Source organism: Macaca nemestrina, chromosome 12, assembly GCF_043159975.1.
Source record: "Macaca nemestrina isolate mMacNem1 chromosome 12, mMacNem.hap1, whole genome shotgun sequence".
NCBI classification, from domain to species: domain Eukaryota; kingdom Metazoa; phylum Chordata; class Mammalia; order Primates; family Cercopithecidae; genus Macaca; species Macaca nemestrina.
The window spans coordinates 53610415-53629085 of NC_092136.1; the positions used below are offsets into that span (position 1 = coordinate 53610415).

The 18671-nt window shown below is 47.3% G+C and overlaps 1 protein-coding gene across 36 annotated transcripts in view; it reads right to left on the reverse strand.

Annotated features, from left to right (window-relative positions):
• Positions 1-18671, reverse strand: part of LOC105486894 (microtubule associated monooxygenase, calponin and LIM domain containing 2) — a 260006-nt gene that overhangs the window by 193323 nt on the left and 48012 nt on the right. The gene's annotated exons all lie outside the window — the stretch shown is intronic.

The following is an 18671-nucleotide window of genomic DNA, read 5'->3' on the forward strand; positions in this document are numbered from 1 at the left end:
GTTGGCTGGCTGATGTGAATATAATCCAGCCACAATTCACTAATGCACAGACAGAAAAAACTCCAAAGAACATCTCTCTAGATTTCATGACTGCCCACCTCTCCTTAGACACCCAGCTTTAAAGTCTTTCTTCATTAGTTACCAGAGGGCAGGGCTTTCCACTACACACATGACCATCTCTTCTCAAAACTTCTGCTCCTGGTATCGGCTGGGAGCATACCATCTACCTCAGTCAGACTCACAGACAGACAGAGACACGTGGACCTCCTCCGCCTGTGCAAAGGGGGCCTGTGCTCTGTAAGTCCAGGCTGTGAACTATTTGGAACAAGTGCTTCGGCTGATGGAAGGGAAAAATGCGATGGGTGCTCATTCACATCCCAAAAATAGCTTGCCTGGGCTTTGGCCATGGTCCTTTCTGCACCATTCTAACCTCAGACTTTTCTTAGAAAAGTCACTTAAGTTTCAAAGGAACAAAAATAAAGTAGAGCTGATTTTCCAAAGCACTAGCTGTTTTTCCAGAATCCAAAGCTGGCGCAAGGAGACAAATGTGGAGGAGCTGGGGCTGACCCAGCTGTCAGGAGGGCTGGAGGGGTCTCTGAGCAAGAGGACACAGCAGACCAAGCTCCGCCGATGAGGCCTGTAAGGGGAGGTCAGCAACACACAGAGCACAGGCCTCACGGCAGCTCTGCGCTCCCCAGAGGGGCAGTGTTTATCGTGGACAAGTTCGAACAGTGGGATGGTTTTATAATACCAAAAGCAGAGAATGGTGTTTATCTTCCTCCTTAATCTCTTACTTATTCACTCGGCAACAATTTTTGGTGCATTAGCAAGAGTTGGGCACCACTCAAGGGGCTGGGAATATGTAGGCTCAGGCCCTGCCCACAGGGGAAGACGGATTACAAGACCACAGGCAAGTGCTTGTGGACTATGAACCAAGGGCATGGAAGCCCAGAGCAGGCGGTGTCCAACAGAGCCTTGAGGAGTCCAGAGGGGCCGCAAAAGGGAAGTGTCAAGAAAGCTTCAATTTTAGGAATGAGATTTATTTTACTAGAAGACTGGGCAGTGGACATTCCAGGCCATGGAAATACCCACACAGGGATGTGAGTGTGGGAAGAGCAGGAGAGTGGTGGAATGACAGCATGTTCAAGGTTCAGGATTTGTGAGGAGGTGTGGTGGGGATGTCCAGCGCACATGGTGGCAGATGTCCCCTCCAGGCCAAGGAGGGGGCCTGGCCTCTCCAGTGGGTGGTGAGGAGCAGGAGACAGAGCAGCAGGAAGAGGCAAGTCTTTGGGAAGATGAGAGGGCAGCAGTAGACTGGAGGAGGAGGCTGGAGGCAAAGAGGCAGCTAAGGGGCTGTCCAGGCAGCAATGAGAAGAGGAGCTGGAAGAGAAGGGGGAAGAACAGCACATGCAAAGGAGCACAGGAACCCACTGGGCACCACCTGCCCGGAGGAGCCTGCTGGGGCAGGCAAGGTCTCAGACACTGGATGCCCAGACTTGGGGGTGAGGGGATCCTAGGGCCCTACCCTCCCTTCCCTCTTTCCCGGAGAGCTGCTGAGGTGCCTGGCACTGAGCTTGGCTGAAGGGAGACTAGCACTCATTCCCTTCTCAGGCCTAGCCAGCTTTCCTGCCCTACCCAGGCTGGTTCTTCCATGAGGCCTTACCCAGTGACCCCGGTCTATGACACTCAACAACTTCAGTAGACTGAGAAAGCGGGCTCTGTGCCCTGCCTGGTGCGATGAGCACGGATTCCTTCACAGATGCTCTCTGGGCTCTGTGAGCATCCACTCTGCTCACTCGGGCATGACTCACATAAACACTGCCTCCTACTGTATCTCCACTTTCCCCATGTGCAATGCTTGCCACCCAGAGAGCATAAACAGAAGGTGGGACTCATTTGCTTTGCAGAGCGTATTAACATTCTCAGTCTTTATCTATCTTTGGAACCACTTCTGTGCCCAGCATTGAACAAAGGCTGCAGTGGCTGGCCAACAAACACAAGGCTATTTGAACTTGCTTGCTACACTACAGTCTTTTCTGAGGACAGGCAAGCGGTACAGAGAAAACTGTAAGGCTTCAGAGCTATTGCCTCACACAAGCCACTTCTGATTCTCAGTTTCCCTACTGTAACAGACAAATTATAATCTCATCCTTGCAGGGTAGCTGTGAAGGGCAAGAAATGTGGATGACGGCAGAGCCGGGTCCCGGGAGGCACTCAGTAGATATGGTAATGCACGCTGCATCCACCCAGGAGGCAGATTTGTACCTGGGGAAATGTACCAGTTTAGAAAATAGTTTTGTAAATCAGTTCTCCAAGTTGCCAACTCCTCCTTGTCTACAATTATGAACAGTTTAGAGGCATCAAGTCAAACGATAATTTACAAACTGGAAGAAGCTGTCTCCTCTGCACCCCAATGGCCACTCCTCCTCCTCCAGAAGAAGAACGAACAACTTCGTCTTCGGGCTCCAGTGGAAAAAGAGCTAAAGGTGGTGCTGAGGGCTAGATAGGCGTGGGAACTCCAGGAACCAGCCCTTATCTAGAATGAGAGAAGGGGAGGTGGAGGGAGATGGTTCGACAGGAGAAGATAAGCGCAGCTTGGATGTGTAGCCCAGCAGCCCGTACCAGGTTCAGACTTGCCACCCTGGATCTAAACACCCGTTTCACTCTTTACAACTGGCTTTCCAAGTTAGGTCATAGACCTTAAAAATGACTCTAACACCCATGGCGGGTAGCTTTCCTCACGGGATTAACATCAGAATATTTCGAGTCAGGGCAGCCTGAGTATGAATCTGCTCTCAAGCACTTGCTAGTTGTGTGACCCTAGGCAAGTTGTCTTGGCCTCAGTTTTCTCATGTGTGAAATAGGGATAATACAGGCTTCCCTCAGTATCCATGGGAGATTGGTTTCAGGATCCCATGCAGATACCAAAATCCATAGATGCTCAAGTCTCTTATATAAAATGATGTCATGTTTGCATATAACTTACACACATTCTCTCTTATACTTTAAATCATCTCTAGATTACTTATAATACCTAATAGAAGTTCTATGTAAATAATTGCATTGCATTGTTTAGGAAATAATGACAAGAAAAAAGTCTGTACATATTCCCCCCCACAGATGAACCATCTGTTTTTTTTTTTTTCCTGAATATTTTCAATCCACAACTGGTTGTATCTGTGATGTGCGACTAATGGATATAGAGGGCCACCTGTTCTCCTCACTGCACAGAGCTCTAAGGAATCAGTGAGATCATGTATGCAATAACCAATACTCATTATGATTCTTCAAACAGCCCAAACATCATCATATCAAAAGGAAAGGCAAAAGAAACATCATTCAAGACTACTGAGACTAGCTTTCTGGGTCAAGGAGTTATATACAGGTTGAGTATCCCTTATCCAAAATGCTTGGGACCAGAAGAGTTTTGGATTTCTATTTTCTTTCTTTCTTTTTCGAATACATCCATCATACTCACTTGATTGAACATCCCAAATCCCAAAAATCCAAAATCCAGAAGACTCCGGTGAACACTTCCTTAGAGCGTCATGTCAGCACTCAAAAAGCTTCAAATTTTGGAGCATTCCAGATTTCAGTTTAGGTATAGTCAACCTGTATACTTTAAAACTAGAGGACAAAGGCCTTCCATTTAGAAGATCTGAGTTCAAACTCACTTCCTCTCTGTGTAGACTCGGACAAATCATTTATCTTTTGGGTTTTAGTTTCCCATGTATAACTAGGGAACTTCATAGAAAGTAGTTTTGGTAATGAACTGAAAACATACAGAATTCAGGATAATGTTGGGAATGAACTGGGAAGGGCTGACCTAGCACTCAGAGGGACTCAGTGAGTCTGAGCTTCAGGTCTTTCTTCCAGAGAACTGGGGTGCAAAACCTTTGGTGGCTATCCTTCCCCTCATCCCAAAAGAAGGTAGTCAGGAATTTTTTTTAAATCAGAGGACCCTGGATAACTAGCTCTTATTAAAGTTTTCCTTGTTAACCACCACCCAGCTGTTGTCTTTTTGAGGTTTGATATGCAACAGAAATAAAACCAACTAGACAGAAATATGAGGGTTTCTGTATCTTCTGGGAAGAAACAAGAAGTGATGCTTTAAGTTTCCAAGAATAGCCTTGAAGCAATTTGGTTTTTGCCAAGTGGAGTCTCTTATTTGTGGTTCTTCTGTCCCCTGCCTATGTGACTTCATGAGTCACAAAGCAATTTCCTTTCCCTGCCTCTAGCTGCTAAAAATTAAAATTTAGGGCCCCAGATTGCAGGCAACAACATTGGTAACAACAACTAAATCTGAGAGTCAAGCTCAAGGTTTACGTAGAGTCCCTGAGCACCTCTCCAAATGAGAGGAGGGGCCTCCCCATCCCAGTCTGCAGGTGCCTCAAAGTTAGGACTCCCACGCCTCCTGCCTTCCCCGAGCCTCTTCTCCCAAATGGCATATCAGACAGTGTAACCAGGCTTTCGATAAATGATGGAGTTTATACAAACTTAAGGAGAGATGGGGGTGGACACTAGGCAGAACCTTCCCACAAAGCAGCAGTTTGGCCCAGAAGAAAAGCTCATTCTTCAACCCACCCTTGAGGCTCACAGACAAAATCTGTTTCAAGGTCAATGCAATCTAAACACAAAACCCTCTCGCCATATATACTGCCAAGCAGCCCTGTTCAAACTTTCCCTCTCCAAGCTCGATGTCACTAAGGAGCTCTGGAGCAAGGCCCAGGTTCCTCGACAATGAAGTGGGGTGTTCACCCCACACTCACAGGGTGCTCAGGAAACAAAAAGCTCCAGTTTTAACTCTCGCACACAGAAGACCCTCAGTTATGGCCATCTGAATCCAACACCTGAGATGTGGCAGGAGCCAGCCAGGGGCTCAGCAGTGGGCGATGCCTTCCACACCTGGTGCATCCCCACAGAGCCCACCATGGGCAGGAACACCTGACTCCCAGGTGGGGCTGACAGACCCTATCTTCACACTTGACCCAGGTAGGGCTGGCTTTCCACCTACCAGGGCACTAGGCACCCAATTTGACCAAAAGGAGCACTTCTAGGGTTGGGAAGGGACTGAGAGGGCCACCTTGTCTTCCTGGTAATCTCCTTCCATCCAGGTGTCCCCAGCCTTGACTCGGTCACTTCCACAAATAGAGGAGTGTGTACTGCCTCCTGGGGCTGCCTGCTCCACCCTTACCTCCTCTGGAAGACAGCCTCAGTGAGATAATGCTTCTTAGTCATTCCCTAGAGAGATAAGTTCCACTTCTCCAAAGCTTTCTCTACTACTCCTGGGTGTTGCCTTGAGTTCACCTCCAGGAAGCCAAAGCCCCTTTCCATGTGCACTGAAGGCACACACGGAGAGTCCTCTTGTACATGCTGTCTGAAACCCCTACTAGGAAAGGCCAATGAAAGAGCACCCAAGAGACTCACCATGAAGCTCAACCAAGTTTCCAGGAGGTAGCAAGGGCCCAGACCTTCTCTCTTTTGCCACAGGGTGGGAGTGCTGGGGAGAGATCCCAGGTCCACTGCAGGCCCTGGCCTTCTATGCCTGCTCCTTCACTGAGAACCCAAGTTCTTTGGCTCTTGCCCTTCTGGCCTCAGCCCTCTTCCCCACTTGTTTTCAATGGTTAGTGGACTCCATTGGTCTAGCTTGAAGGGGCCTCATACATTTCCCCCTTCCTCACCTCATCCATTGCTTCTTATAGCCACTCAACAGTACCAGGCCCCGGGAAGTCCCAATGAGGCAGTGCCCACCCTCCAGGTCTCCCCTCCTGGCGTCAAGAAACACCTGTATGCTGTCCAGTGCTTAACACCAGTCACAGTGCTTGGAATGGCAGAAGGAAGCCAACGTCATCAGGGCCCAGTACCAGCCAGACACTCTCACCAGTGTTAACCTAAGGAATCCTCGAAACACGTCTATGTGGACATGGGGGAGGTATGACTTTTTTCTTTCTTTTTTCATTTTTATTCTGTAAAAAGCAAAGGCCTTAAAAAGAGAGAGAGAAATAATTGCAGAACTTGCCTATCTTCCTTTTCTGTAATGCAACTATGTTTCCCATGTGTGATTATTTCATGTATGTATATATGTATACATATGTGTATGTATGTATATATGTGTGTATATATGTATGCATGTGTATATATGTGTATGTTTACATGTGTGCATATTCGCAGGAGTGTACATGTGTACATGTATGTGTATATGTGTGCATATGCGTATACATGTGTTTGTGTATCTATGGGTATGTGTGCACACATGTATGTGTAATCACATGTGTGCATGTACATGTGTATGTGTAGCATGTGTACATGTATGTGTATGTGTGTGTGTGTAAATGTACACGTATGTGTGGTGTGTGTGCAAATATATCATATACATATATATATCTAAAATTTTCCACAAGGATTTCTAGCCAGCACTCCATATCTTCATCTGTACCACTAAGTCTCTCTTCAAGGACCTTCTAGAACAGGGAAAGCCTTTGAGGTGGAAAGAACTCTGGCCTAGGCATGAGGAGACCTGGGTTCAAGCCCAGCCCACCCCTTGCACTGCCCATGGGAGGACACTGACAGCTGGCACTCACAGCGTACCAGGCCTTTACCACCCTGTCTCATTTCACCACCCTTGTTTGATAGAAGACAGCTTTACAGAGGTGAAAAAACGCCTCCATATCATGCAGGTAGCTAGTGGGGATGCTGTGAAATGAGCCCAGGCCATTTCACTTTGAAATCCATGCTCTTAGCCCCAGTCCATATGAGCCATATATACAGAAATAATATGGTCTTCCTTTTCTGAAGCTGCTGTGTAAATTAAATCAGTTAACTTCTATTGTCTCTCAAGTTACTCTGGGCTTGGAGAATCTACAAGTATCAAATAAGGCATGGTCTTATAAGTCATGGTACAACCCAACAAGTATCAGGCAGCCCTTTAAAAATAATATTTATAAAGACATTTAATCCATGGGAAAATGCTTATGCCATAATGCAGAGTGAAAAGAGCAGGATATGGATCCAGGAAGTCAATATAATTTCAACTCCATAAAATAATGTCCAGTGTCTGTAAGAGAAGAGAAATAAGCCAGATGTGAACAGTGGTGATGTGTGTAGGATCGCATTTCAGATAGCTGTTAGTATACTCTTACTCTATACTTTTCTGTATTTCCCAAAGTTTCTACCAGGAACATGCATGACTTTTACAGCCCCTCTCACATACACATTCCAAGGCCAGGAGTCTTCTCTCCCTGACTGTCCATCTTAACAACAGGAGGTGGGCCTCCTGTATCTTATCTTCTCCAGGCCTAACAAGTGCTCAGGGCTGGGTGGAACTCAGGGCCTGGGCCCTTTGTGGCTACACAGCACTAGCAATGTGATCTTTCTCCAAAACAGAAAGGGTCATCCTGCATGAAACACTGATATTGTGCTAATTTAAGGAATTCGCTTAAATGTTGACAGGTCAGGGCCAAGTCCCCCAAGGCTGTGTTCCTTCTAGCCGCTCCACTCGAGGGACTACAGGGCCCTTGCGTCCAGTGCAGCAGGTGTCTTCCAGAGCCCACGCTCTTCCACCCACATTCCAGAGCAGAATGGGGAAGGCATTGCCTCCGACTCAAATCTCAGCTGTGCCTGCAGGATCCCCTGCTGGTGAAGTCCCCAAGAAGGAAACCTGTGTACCTGGTTGACAAAATAACGTACATCTTACCCCACATGCAGAGCTCATCTTACCATCAAAAACTTTGCAGACGCTTCTGCATGTGACCTGAATCATCTTGGTACCACATTGGGTGCCCGGGAAAACTGTGAACTGTGAATCCCAATTTCTAGGAGGCCAGCCTATCTCAAAACTAACAGTGAGGGGTGCCCACAATAAGCAAATTCATAGAGACAGAAAGTAGAATCGTGGTTACCAGAGCCTGGGGGAAGTGGGGAACAGAGTTATTATTAAATAGGTACAGACTCAAGGTCAGGAGTTTGAGACCACCTGACCGACATGGTGAAACCCCGTCTCCACCAAAAATACAAAAATTAGCCAGGTGTGGTGGCACATGCGTGTAATTCCAGCTACTGAGGAGGCTGAGGCAAGAGAATCACTTAAACCTGGGAGGTGGAGGTTGCAGTCAGCTAAGATTGTGCCACTGCACTCCAGCCTGGGTGACAGAGTGAGACTCCATCTCAAAAAAATAAAAAAGAAGTGCCAACTTTCAGTTTATTCTGTGGAAGGATGGTAGTGATGGCTGCATAGCAACATGAATGTACTTAATACCATTAAATCTTACACTTAAAAATAGTTCAAATGGGCCAGGCATAGTGGTTCATGCCTATAATTCCTGCTCTTTGGGAGGCAAAGGTGGGAGGATCGCTTGAGTCCAGGAGTTCAAGACCAGCCTGGGCAACACAGTGAGACTCTGTCTCTACAAAAAACAAAGAAAAATTAGCCGGGTGTGGTTGGGTGCGTCTGTAGTCCCACTTGTGGTACTTGGGGAGCTGAGGTGGGAGGATTGCTTGGGCCCAGGAGGTCAAGGCTGCTGTAAGCCATGATCATGCCACTGCACTCCAGCCTGCGTGACTAGAACAAGAGCCTGCCTCAAAACAAACAAACAAACAAAAGGTTCAAATGATAAATTTTATGTTACGTAAATTTTACCACAAAACTAAAATGCAAACAAAAAAAAAACCCTACCACCACTACCACCATCACCACCTCCTATAAGTGGGAGCGGCCCAAGGCCAGGGAATAGAATCTGTGGTCTAATTAAAAATCTTGCTAACTTTCTGAAATACTTTTGAGTTAAAATACAATAAACAAATCATTAGGTCAATGAAAGACATTTGCTGTTTTTTATTGGTTCAATGAAATATTTTATATTTCAAAATAGATAAATATTTATCTTTTTTTAAAAGTCATCTAGGCTTCTCTTATTCTTTCCAAATCTCATCTGACCTCAGGAAGGCCACCAAGGCTCAGCCTTGCCAAGTTCCCCATTTTTATCTCCTATTCTGTCTTCCCCAGACTCACCACAGGTACACTCCTCCCCCACCACTCGGCACCTGTGAGATATCCTTCAGTGCCCCAGGGAAGGTTGGGCACCAGCTCCCTGATCTTAGCTCTCAGAGCCTAGCATACATCGCCCTACCCAGGAAGAACACTCAGACCCTGTGTTCCAACAATTCCTATACAGAGTGGGTGGCACCCTAAATAAGCATACCCATGTTGCTCCCACATAAAGCAGATGGGGCCACAGGCACACAAGCACTACTGTCTTGCACACCACATCAGGGATGTAGTCTCTGGTCTAGACCTTTGAATCTTTTTATTCTTTTTTTTATTTTTTTTTTTTTTGAGGCAGAGTCTCGCTCTGTCACCCAGGTTGGAGTGCAGTGGTGCAATCTTGGCTCCCTGCAACCTCCACCTCTTGGGTTCAAGCGATTCTCCTGCCTCAGCCTCCCAAGTAGCTGGGATTACAGGTGCCTCCCACCAGGCCCGGTTAATTTTTTTTTTTTTTTGTATTTTTAGTAGAGACGGGGTTTCACCATGTTGGCCAGGCTGGTCTCAAACTCCTGACCTCAAGTGATCCACCCTCCTCGGCCTCCCAAAGTGCTGGAATTACAGGCATGAGCCACCACGCCCAGCTAAGACCTTTGATTCATGATACTCTCCTAACCTCATCAAACTCCAAAATGCTAGGATCTATAGATCAAATGAGAACAGCATCTAATCCACCAGTGAAAGCTCAGCTGAGAGGTGTCTTTGGAGCGTTGATGGGTGTCATGGAGATGAGCTAGCTCACCACCAGCTGGACTGCTCCTTCCTCCTGGACCCTTGCTTGCAGCTGTGAGCCCAGGTGATCAGGTTCTAAGTCATGGAATCCGAGCAGGAGCGGCGCATGCCTCTTCCAAGACCGACCCATAAGAATCCCCCATAGTGATTTTTCGTGCCTTTTCTACTTCTGTCAGGGCACAAAGACCTTGGAAACTGCGTGTTGAAGATGGTGAGCCACAAGAAGGAAGGGACCCAGTCCCCTGGATGCCTGCATGGGGGAAAGCCCTCTTTGACCAGAACACATGTTTTGGACTTTACATATGTGAGCTATACTGTGCAGTATGTGAAGTCACTGAGAACTGGGAACTTATCTCTTAGGCAGGAAGCATCACCCTAGCTAATACAGTAGGTGTTAGTAGTGGGTATGTCAAATTTGGCCTGGATCAGAAGGCATTCCTTCCCAATGTGAAGGTCAACCACATGGGAATTAGGCTGTCTCTGACCCCACTGTTGCAGGCCAACTTCCAATAACAACCAGGTCTGTCATGTTACATCTCACCTTCTATTAGTACCTCAGTGTCCTGCAAAAGTTGCCTGACCCCCGGAAATAAGCCTGCCCACCCCTCTACGTAGGCACTCACACGTATACACCCTATCTTGAAAAAGACATCTTTTCCCTATTTGCAAATAGCATAAGACAGGAGACTAGAACAGATAAGCTAGTTAATTTCCTTGGTTTCAGAAACACCCCCGGGCACTCAGCTCTTGAGTCCCTGGAAGCCAGTGTGATGTGGTGGAAAGAACATGGGCTTCTGAGTCACTAAGTGCTCCTTTGAGCAAGTCATAAACAACATAGAGTTCCTGTGAAAATTACATGGAGGGGTCTCTGACAGCGCTGGGTCCACAGATGAGCTCAATAAGCATCAGTTCCCGGGAAGCTGCGTGGGGATAATTCCTACCACCTCAAGCTCTAGGTAGCCCAAGCCAAACCAAGGCAGAAATTGATGCATTTTCACATAAAAGGTGAGGGTAGCTCATCCTCACCTTAACCAACTCTCTCTTATAGTAAGACAGCTAAAAACAGATTTTCCACCAAGTCTTTGCCCAGCACCCTCTTAAAGGCACTCTCCAGGGGAACCTTTGTATCTAAATGGCACTATGTCTCCTGACTGGCTGAAATTAGGCCTTTGGGACTTGATACCAGTCTGGAGGATACAGAGGGATGCTGGCGAAGACATATCGAAGTCGCAGCCAAGTGAACTTGAAAAGGATTTCTCTATGCCTGTTCACTGTGTGCATGGCACAGCAGCTGGAGCCCAGGATGACTGCAGAGCTGTCCCACCCAGAGCGGCTCACAGCCCAGCTATAGCTGGTGGAGTCTGTCCCCCAAAGATCCCCTGTTTTTTGTGTGCATTGTTTTTGTTTGTTTTTTCAGACAGGATCTCACTCTGTTGCCCAGGTTGGAGAGCAGTGGTACGATCACGGCTCACTGCAGCCTTGACCTCCTGGGCCAATCCCCCGTTCAGAAGAACTGTACCATTTGACCTGATTTTTCTCAAACACCCTTAGAAAAAGTTCATTGCTCAACAAAAGTTTATTTTTGTTTCTCTGATTTGTGAATTTATCAATATGAAGTCATTCCCCAAAATGAGCACAAATCCAACCAGTTAGATCTATATTTGCTTTTATGGGAGAAAACAAATAGCAACCTTCTTTCTTCCCCTCACAGCCTAGGTTTCCTGATAAAATAGTCCAGCCGTGCAATGTGCACTTCCTCACCTCCCACTCATCCATCGAACCACCACAATCTGGTTTCTTCTCACAGGCCACCCGGTGCATCAGGCCAACGTCACCACCAACTGCTGCTAAATGCAACTGCCACTTATGGGACCTTATCTTGAGACCCCATAGAGAGGGCAGACCCCTCTCTAACTGCCCCTGAAAATGAAGGTTCTGGTCTTCACTCTCATGGACCGCCACACTCCTACAGTTCAACCAGTATCTGTGTCCTCATGTCTCTGCAGGCTGTACTTGCACCATGCAGCTCCCTGCTGCATTTCAGGCCCCTGTGTCACCAACAATTGGACATTCTCCTCTCACTAGCTTTTAGAGACCTCACGTGTGGCCAATTTCCCTTCCAACCCCACCTGTTCCTTCTCCTGCAGCCCCAACCTCAGTGAGCAGCACCGTCCTGACTCTGTGGCCAAATCCTTGGAGTCAAATTTCTCTGCCCCTTTTCCCTCATCTTGCAGAGCCAGCCAGTCACCAAGTCCTGCCTCTTCAACAGCCCCATTTGCTGCCTCCCATCCTTCCTAGAAGGGTCAGGTCTCCACCTGCTGTCACCTGGAACACTCAAAATCTCCTCCTCAATACCTTTCCTGCCTCCAGATTCACCTCCCTCCAATCCACCAGCCTAGTCCTCAAACTGTTGCCAGAGAGATCTTTATTTCAAAAATGTGCACTTGGTCAGGTTCCATTCCTGTTCAAAATCTTTCAACAGCTCCCTGACAATATGCAGGGTGAAGTCCAAACATCTTAATGGAGCAAAACAAAAACTACCTTCATGATCTAGCCCTAGCCCACCCCTCCAGTCTCTCCTCTCATCACTTTCCCGCCCCCTCATACTCTAGAATCAGGAACCATTTGCAGTTTCCCAATAAACTGTACTCCGACACACTTCCACCCACATGCCTTTGCTGATGCTGATCCCTCTATCTGGAATGCCTATCTGGACTCTGTTCACCTGTGAAAACCCAGTGATCTTTAGGGCTGAAACATCAAAGGCAGCAGAGTGTCACAGGTCCCAGTTTGGACTCTGGAGTCAGGCAGACTGGTCACCAAACCCAACCCACCATTTACTAGGTGTGTGAGCCTGGAGGAGTTGCCTAACCTCTTTGAACCTCAGTTTCTTCATCCATAAAATGGGTATAATAACAGTCCTGACCCATGGGGTGACTTCAGGATGAAACACAGTGACGCCTGGCTGGGCTGCATCCTTAGCTGCACTGTTCTTCTTTGAAGCATTATTTTGCCCTCCCCGGGCCCCCTTTTCCACACTGTACTCTGGGGAAGTTTGTAGGATAGCTTTGCACATACCCTTGCATTGATCTACTTGTGGCCCCTCCTACCTCACCTGACTGTGTGCTCTGAAGCTGAAGGCTGCAAGCCCCAGGGCCTGGTGCCCGTGCCCCTGGCAATGGTGGGTGCTCAATAACCACTGCTGGTAGATACAATCAAATCAAGAGTATCACACACAATTCAGGGTATGTAGTGGCTAGAGTGTGGCTGCCCTTTGTCGACAACCCTGCCACTTCAACCAGGGCCTGGCCAGCTCTGACCTGAGCTACCATGGGCCTCCTCACTGATCTCCCGCTTCCCAACTCACTAGCTTCTCCTTTATCCTGTTCATAAAGCTCTCAGGGTTCCCTACAGCCCTTTTACAAGTCCAAGCCCTCCCGCCAGGCTCAGTGGGTTCCCACCCACCATCATGCAGCCCCCTCTTCCTTGTTAGGCTCAATCCCAAAGGCATTCAGGCTTACCCTGTGGCTGCCCTCACATCAGGTCTCTGCCTTACTTCTGCCCCTGCTCAAACCTCACCCATCCTCTGAAGCCCAGTCAGCTCCATGGTGCTGACTGAAAACCTATTACGAGCTGTGCCCCCTAGGAGCTTCACAGTCTATTCAGGAAATCCAAACAAACTAACAGTTATTGGTAAGAGCTGCCGGGGAGGTGAGTGCCAAGACATGTGGATGCCGAGCTGGAAGATGGAGTGACTCCGCACCTGAGAGAAGCTCCCTGAGAATGTGGCATCAGGGCAGGATCTTAAGGGATTGGCTGGAGCATTCAGGTTCAAAAGCCCTCTGCCACCCCATCCCTTACCCACCTGTGTTCTTCTAACTCAGAGTCTACGCCTGACCTCACCAAACCTGGCTGTCAGGCAGATTTGCCCAGGAGGTCTACAAACACTCAGTTTCCTGGGCCTGTTCCCAAACAGAATCCCTGCAGCCTGAGGGCCAAGAGGTAAAGACGTTTTTAACTCCCCAGGGAATTCTGTTGATCAGCCAACTTCGGGAACCACTAGCCACATTCGATTCCATTCATTCAATTTACTGATAACCTATATTGTGACCGGGGCCTTGCTAGGTGCCGTGGATGCCAAAGGAATAAGATGCTTCTTCCCATCTTCTGAGAAACGGGGGAGACAGAGAGTTCCCACACAGAGGTCACAGATCATGCCATTTGGCTTTTCCTTTAGCCTTGAACCTATCATGTCTTCTGTGCATTAATTTTGTCTGGACAATCTAATGTGTAACCTTAAGGAAAGGCTGATATTTTTTATTTATTTTCTATTTCCCAGAGTATTCACCCCAGCTCTGGGTTCTCAGTTGATAAATAATATTTAAGATTCAAATGATTTCTGGATTATGGTCTTTTGTAGCTAATTCACTCATTGATAAGCTGTTGACTGATCTTCATCTTTGTAATTCCAGTGCCAATGTGGTGCCTGCTCCCAGCAGGGGGTACGTTTGTTGAATGAATGAATGCTTACGAGTAGAAATCTGGCTCCGGAGGGAAGGAACTGCTTCCACGGTAGCACCTTTAGAGTTCACTTAAAAGAGTTCTAAATTTTTCATTTGAATTACAGACTACCAATTTCAGGATTAATTTCCTGATATACAATTACAGAAGCTTTCTTGCTTATATCGTCATTAATGTTATTAACAACACAAATAACACCTTCCTGGCTCTCAGTAGTCTGCTGGCCTCTGAGATGCTTGTGCACTCCTTTCATGGGGCCATTCACCCAACTGGCAGTCCAGCTGGCCACGTCCCTCACCCTAGAGTCTGCACAAGGGCCTCCACACTGCATTCAGCCTTTATAAGCAGGTGTATACACCTGCACAGACAGGTGAGCCCTGCCTGAGTCAGAAATAACTAATGGGCTATTCAAAGCCTACCAAAATGTCAATACACCTGGGAAGTCAGGATCTAAGATTTAGATGTAAAATCACCTGTGCTGTAGAGAGGCAGCATGACAAAGGAAGAGCCCCATCATGAGGTTCCTGGGAGACCTGTCCAAGCATGGGACATTCAGCCAGCTGGGGTTGGCTAGGTATGCAGGGGTTGCCAGTAGAATGATTTCCCCTGCTTTCTCCAGGGCCAGCATTCCCAGTGGTTCATTGTCGCTATTGATGTTTGTTCGTTTTAAGCCCTGAAAACAGGACTCCTCATCTTGAGGTGATGTGACTAAACATCGTCTGTCTTTCCAGGTCCTGGCTAGAAGGTGTCTTTATCAGGTAACTTCCTTTGCGCCAATAACCAAAGGGGTCTTTTCTGAAGTGCATGCTGGGTCCTGACAGCATGCAGGCCACATAGTCTGAGGCCTGTTCACTTCCATTTTGTTCTGCTGGAAAACAGAAGAATTTCCTTGCTAGTCATTCATTCATTCATTCAACATTGATTACCATGTGTCAGGCAATGTACTGCATGAACCCAGCTTGACAGTTCTTAGGTACAACCTCAGGAGAGTGAACAGACCAGAAACTGGCAGGGTGAGACAGCTCTGAGAAAGGATTCCTTCCTTCATCAGGATGTGGCCTGAGAGGAGCTCTCTGCCCAGGGAAAATATGCCGCTATCAGAAGGCAGTTCAGACATCTGAACAGAACTGAAAGATCAGGACAGTTCTGACCCAATCCTCTACTGTACAGAGGAACCGAAGTCTCCCAGGAACTTCTCCCCAAATGTCTATAAAGCCAAGTAAGGTTACAGATGGCAAGTGCAGAAATGCATGTCTGAGAAGACCCTGTCTTCTCTGGTTCTACCCTTAGAACCAGTCTCTAGCTTACATTCAATTGCTGAACTGACAGGAGGAGGTTATTTGTCTGACAGGTTGTGTTTCACCTCCCTGGACTAGGCGCACGAGCACTGAGGTTTGAAAGCCCTTTAACATTTGCCTATTTGGTAATGGCTCGGAGGCTGCAGAACCATTGCAATGTAGAGTCATGAGCAGTGTAGCTCATCGCTACATTGAGAGCAACGCAGACCTGTGTGGGACAGGCTGGGGGAAGAACGCTGCCTCTCCAGGCCACACTCAGAGGCCACGTTCCTGAGAGCTCAGAGAGGCCGGGTCATAGGTTCCAGGGCCCAGAAAGGTCCTTGACCATTCAGGGGGTCAAAATGTCCCTTACCAGCCCCAAACTCCAACATCCAGAAGCCGCAGGGGAGGGGAGCCCCAAAGGTATGGCCCTGCTAGTGACTTTTCCCTGGTAGGAGGGAGACAGGCTCTCATCATCCTGATGAATACATTTCTGTTGGCTGAATAAAGACATTGGACTCTTTCCTTGGTATTTGGGCTCATGCTCTGAAAAACATGTTTACTAAAATAAGCCCCAACTGTTCCAAAAAAGATTTTTTTCTTTTCTCATAAAGATACAAAACCCAAGGGCAGCAGATAGGGACTGTTGATGGAAGACCAAGAAGTCTTAGACTCCAAATCACTCTCTGTTTAGTGGTCTGCTCTTCTCCACAGAAGACAATTCAGGCTCAAAGTTCAGTTTTTGAAACTCATTTCCTGGGGCAGACCTCGGCAAGGTATTCACTAAAGTGGGGGTGTGCAGGGACAACCACACCCAGGAGACAAGAGTTCCTGGAGCTCTCTCTCTCTCTTCCTCTCTCTCTCTCCACCATTATTCCTTCCACTCTAACGATCTGATATTTTTAAAAATTCTGGCTCACCCTCATGACAAATAATCTACTTCCTGGATACTTTTGCCTTGCAAATGTCATCCTTAGAAACAACTATATTTTTTGTTGGTCTTTATTTTTAAGTAGCTTTCTCACCCCAGAGCCCCAGCTCCTGCAGAAATATTGTGTGACCCTGTCTGGAATGCAAAATGATCCCTGGAGAGTCAGTCTGCGCAGGAACTCACAAGGGTGTTTGCTATCAGCTTATCTGGCAAGAGGAATCTGAGACATTTTAAATATGAACTGTTGGTGTGGCCCGTCCCACTCCATTCACTTTGCCCCATCAATAATCACTTCCACTCATGTGTGAGACACAAAATGCAGAAAACCTACACCAACACTCTGAAAATGAGCCCCCAGCAGAAGTTCCTTTCTCTGTACAGAAACATCCATCAGACAGCCGGAGAATTCATATTTGGAGAAGCTTTCCTGGTCTCTGCTAATGTTTCTTTCAATAAATCTCATCTAGCAGCAAGTGTTTTGCAAAGCCCTGGACAGTCTACTTCTGAACTCCCCTCCTCTCTCACTTCAGAGCTTATCTCGCAAGTGAATGTCTCATTCCTTGTACCCTCAGCTAAGAAGAAAGTATGCACACTACTCCTCCTTACTTCCAAACACCAAATCAGGCCCTTTCACACTACCACCCCGTTTCCTTGGAGAACTCTCTGCCTCCTTTTCTGCCTGGCAACCTCCTGATCATCCTTCAGTACCCAAGTCTCACAGCCCCTCCTTGGTGCAGTCTTCCCTGTGTGCTGCTCTCCTCTCAGTGCTTCCAGAGCACCTGGTATGGTTCTTTATAATGCTGATAAGGGAGCTATGAATGTCATCCTATACATCTGTGCCACCACCAGGCCAGGTCACAAGTCCTAGGAGTAAAGGGACTAGGTCTTACTCACTTTTGCATCCCAAGAACCAAGCCCAGGACCTGGCATTTGGAAGTCCCGTATTAAATGTTTGACACTTCAGTCAATGCCTTGCCTATTTTTCCCCAGCCCTCCCTTCTGTGTGCAGAGAGCCATGTGAAATGTGGAGCCAGGAAAGGCTTTAGAGTCAGATACCCTGTGTTTGAGTCCTGGCCCTTGTGGGCAAGGACAAGTTATTTAACCTGTAACTGTCTCAGTTTTCTCCGCAATATAACAGATAGACATGCCTACCTCTCAGAGAGCTGCTATGAGGAAAAACAAGGTAATATATGTAAACCTCGTGCTTGCCCAATGCAAAGTGCTCAAGATGCATTTCCTTGAGCTCAGCAGGAAGTGTTGGGTCAAATGGAGTTCTACAGAAAAAGTGAGTGGCTTCCATTCTGGTTTATGTGCCATCAGCATAGTGACAGGATGGCCAGCCTCTGACAGAAAGAGCCCCTCTCAGAGCCAGCGAGAGTGTAATCCAGGCCGTTTGCTGGAGGTTCTCACAACAAGGCCTGCTTAGCAACAATGCTCATGTGATTTTGATTTGAATGGCAAACTCACAGGAGGATACTCCTGCTAAGGCTGGGCCATCATATAGCCTTCATTTCCTGTCTTGAATTAATCTTTCACCCCAAGACACATCATAAAACAGAATAATGGCAACTCAACAGTGTTAAGTCACTAAGTACAAATCAAAACGGCCTGCACATGAGAAGCCTAAACCCCTCCATGCTGTTGCACCCAGGTTTTATTGGGCCTTGATAAACAATGAGGTAGGAGCAGTGGGGGCCCTGCTAACACCTGAGACATTCAAGTGCAGCGTGGAGGAGAAAAGAGGAAGGTACGGTGGCTGAACCCACATGAGGAGGCAACATGGAACTGTGGAGAGAGCCACTTGCTGGGAATCAGGAGACTTGGCTTCTGTCTCACTTCTATCACCGGCTTGCTCTATGGGTGTGTTCGAGTCATGTCTCTGGGCCTCAGTTTCTTTACTAATAAATGAGAGAAGTGGATTAAAGGATCTATAGTTCTTTTCAGCTTTAATACTTTACAATTGTAAATGTTAGAGGCAAATCCACCTTCCCGACCTAGCGTTTCCCTTTTTCATGTTGGTTATTCATCTGAGATATCTCTCATCTCTCACTGAGCAACCTTCTACCAATGCTATTCCCTTTATTTCTCCAAAGTGTCTGGTCACCCCTGATCACAAGGGTTGGCCAACTTGGGGCCATATTCTTAAGAACATATTGACTACCCTCTGATCAAA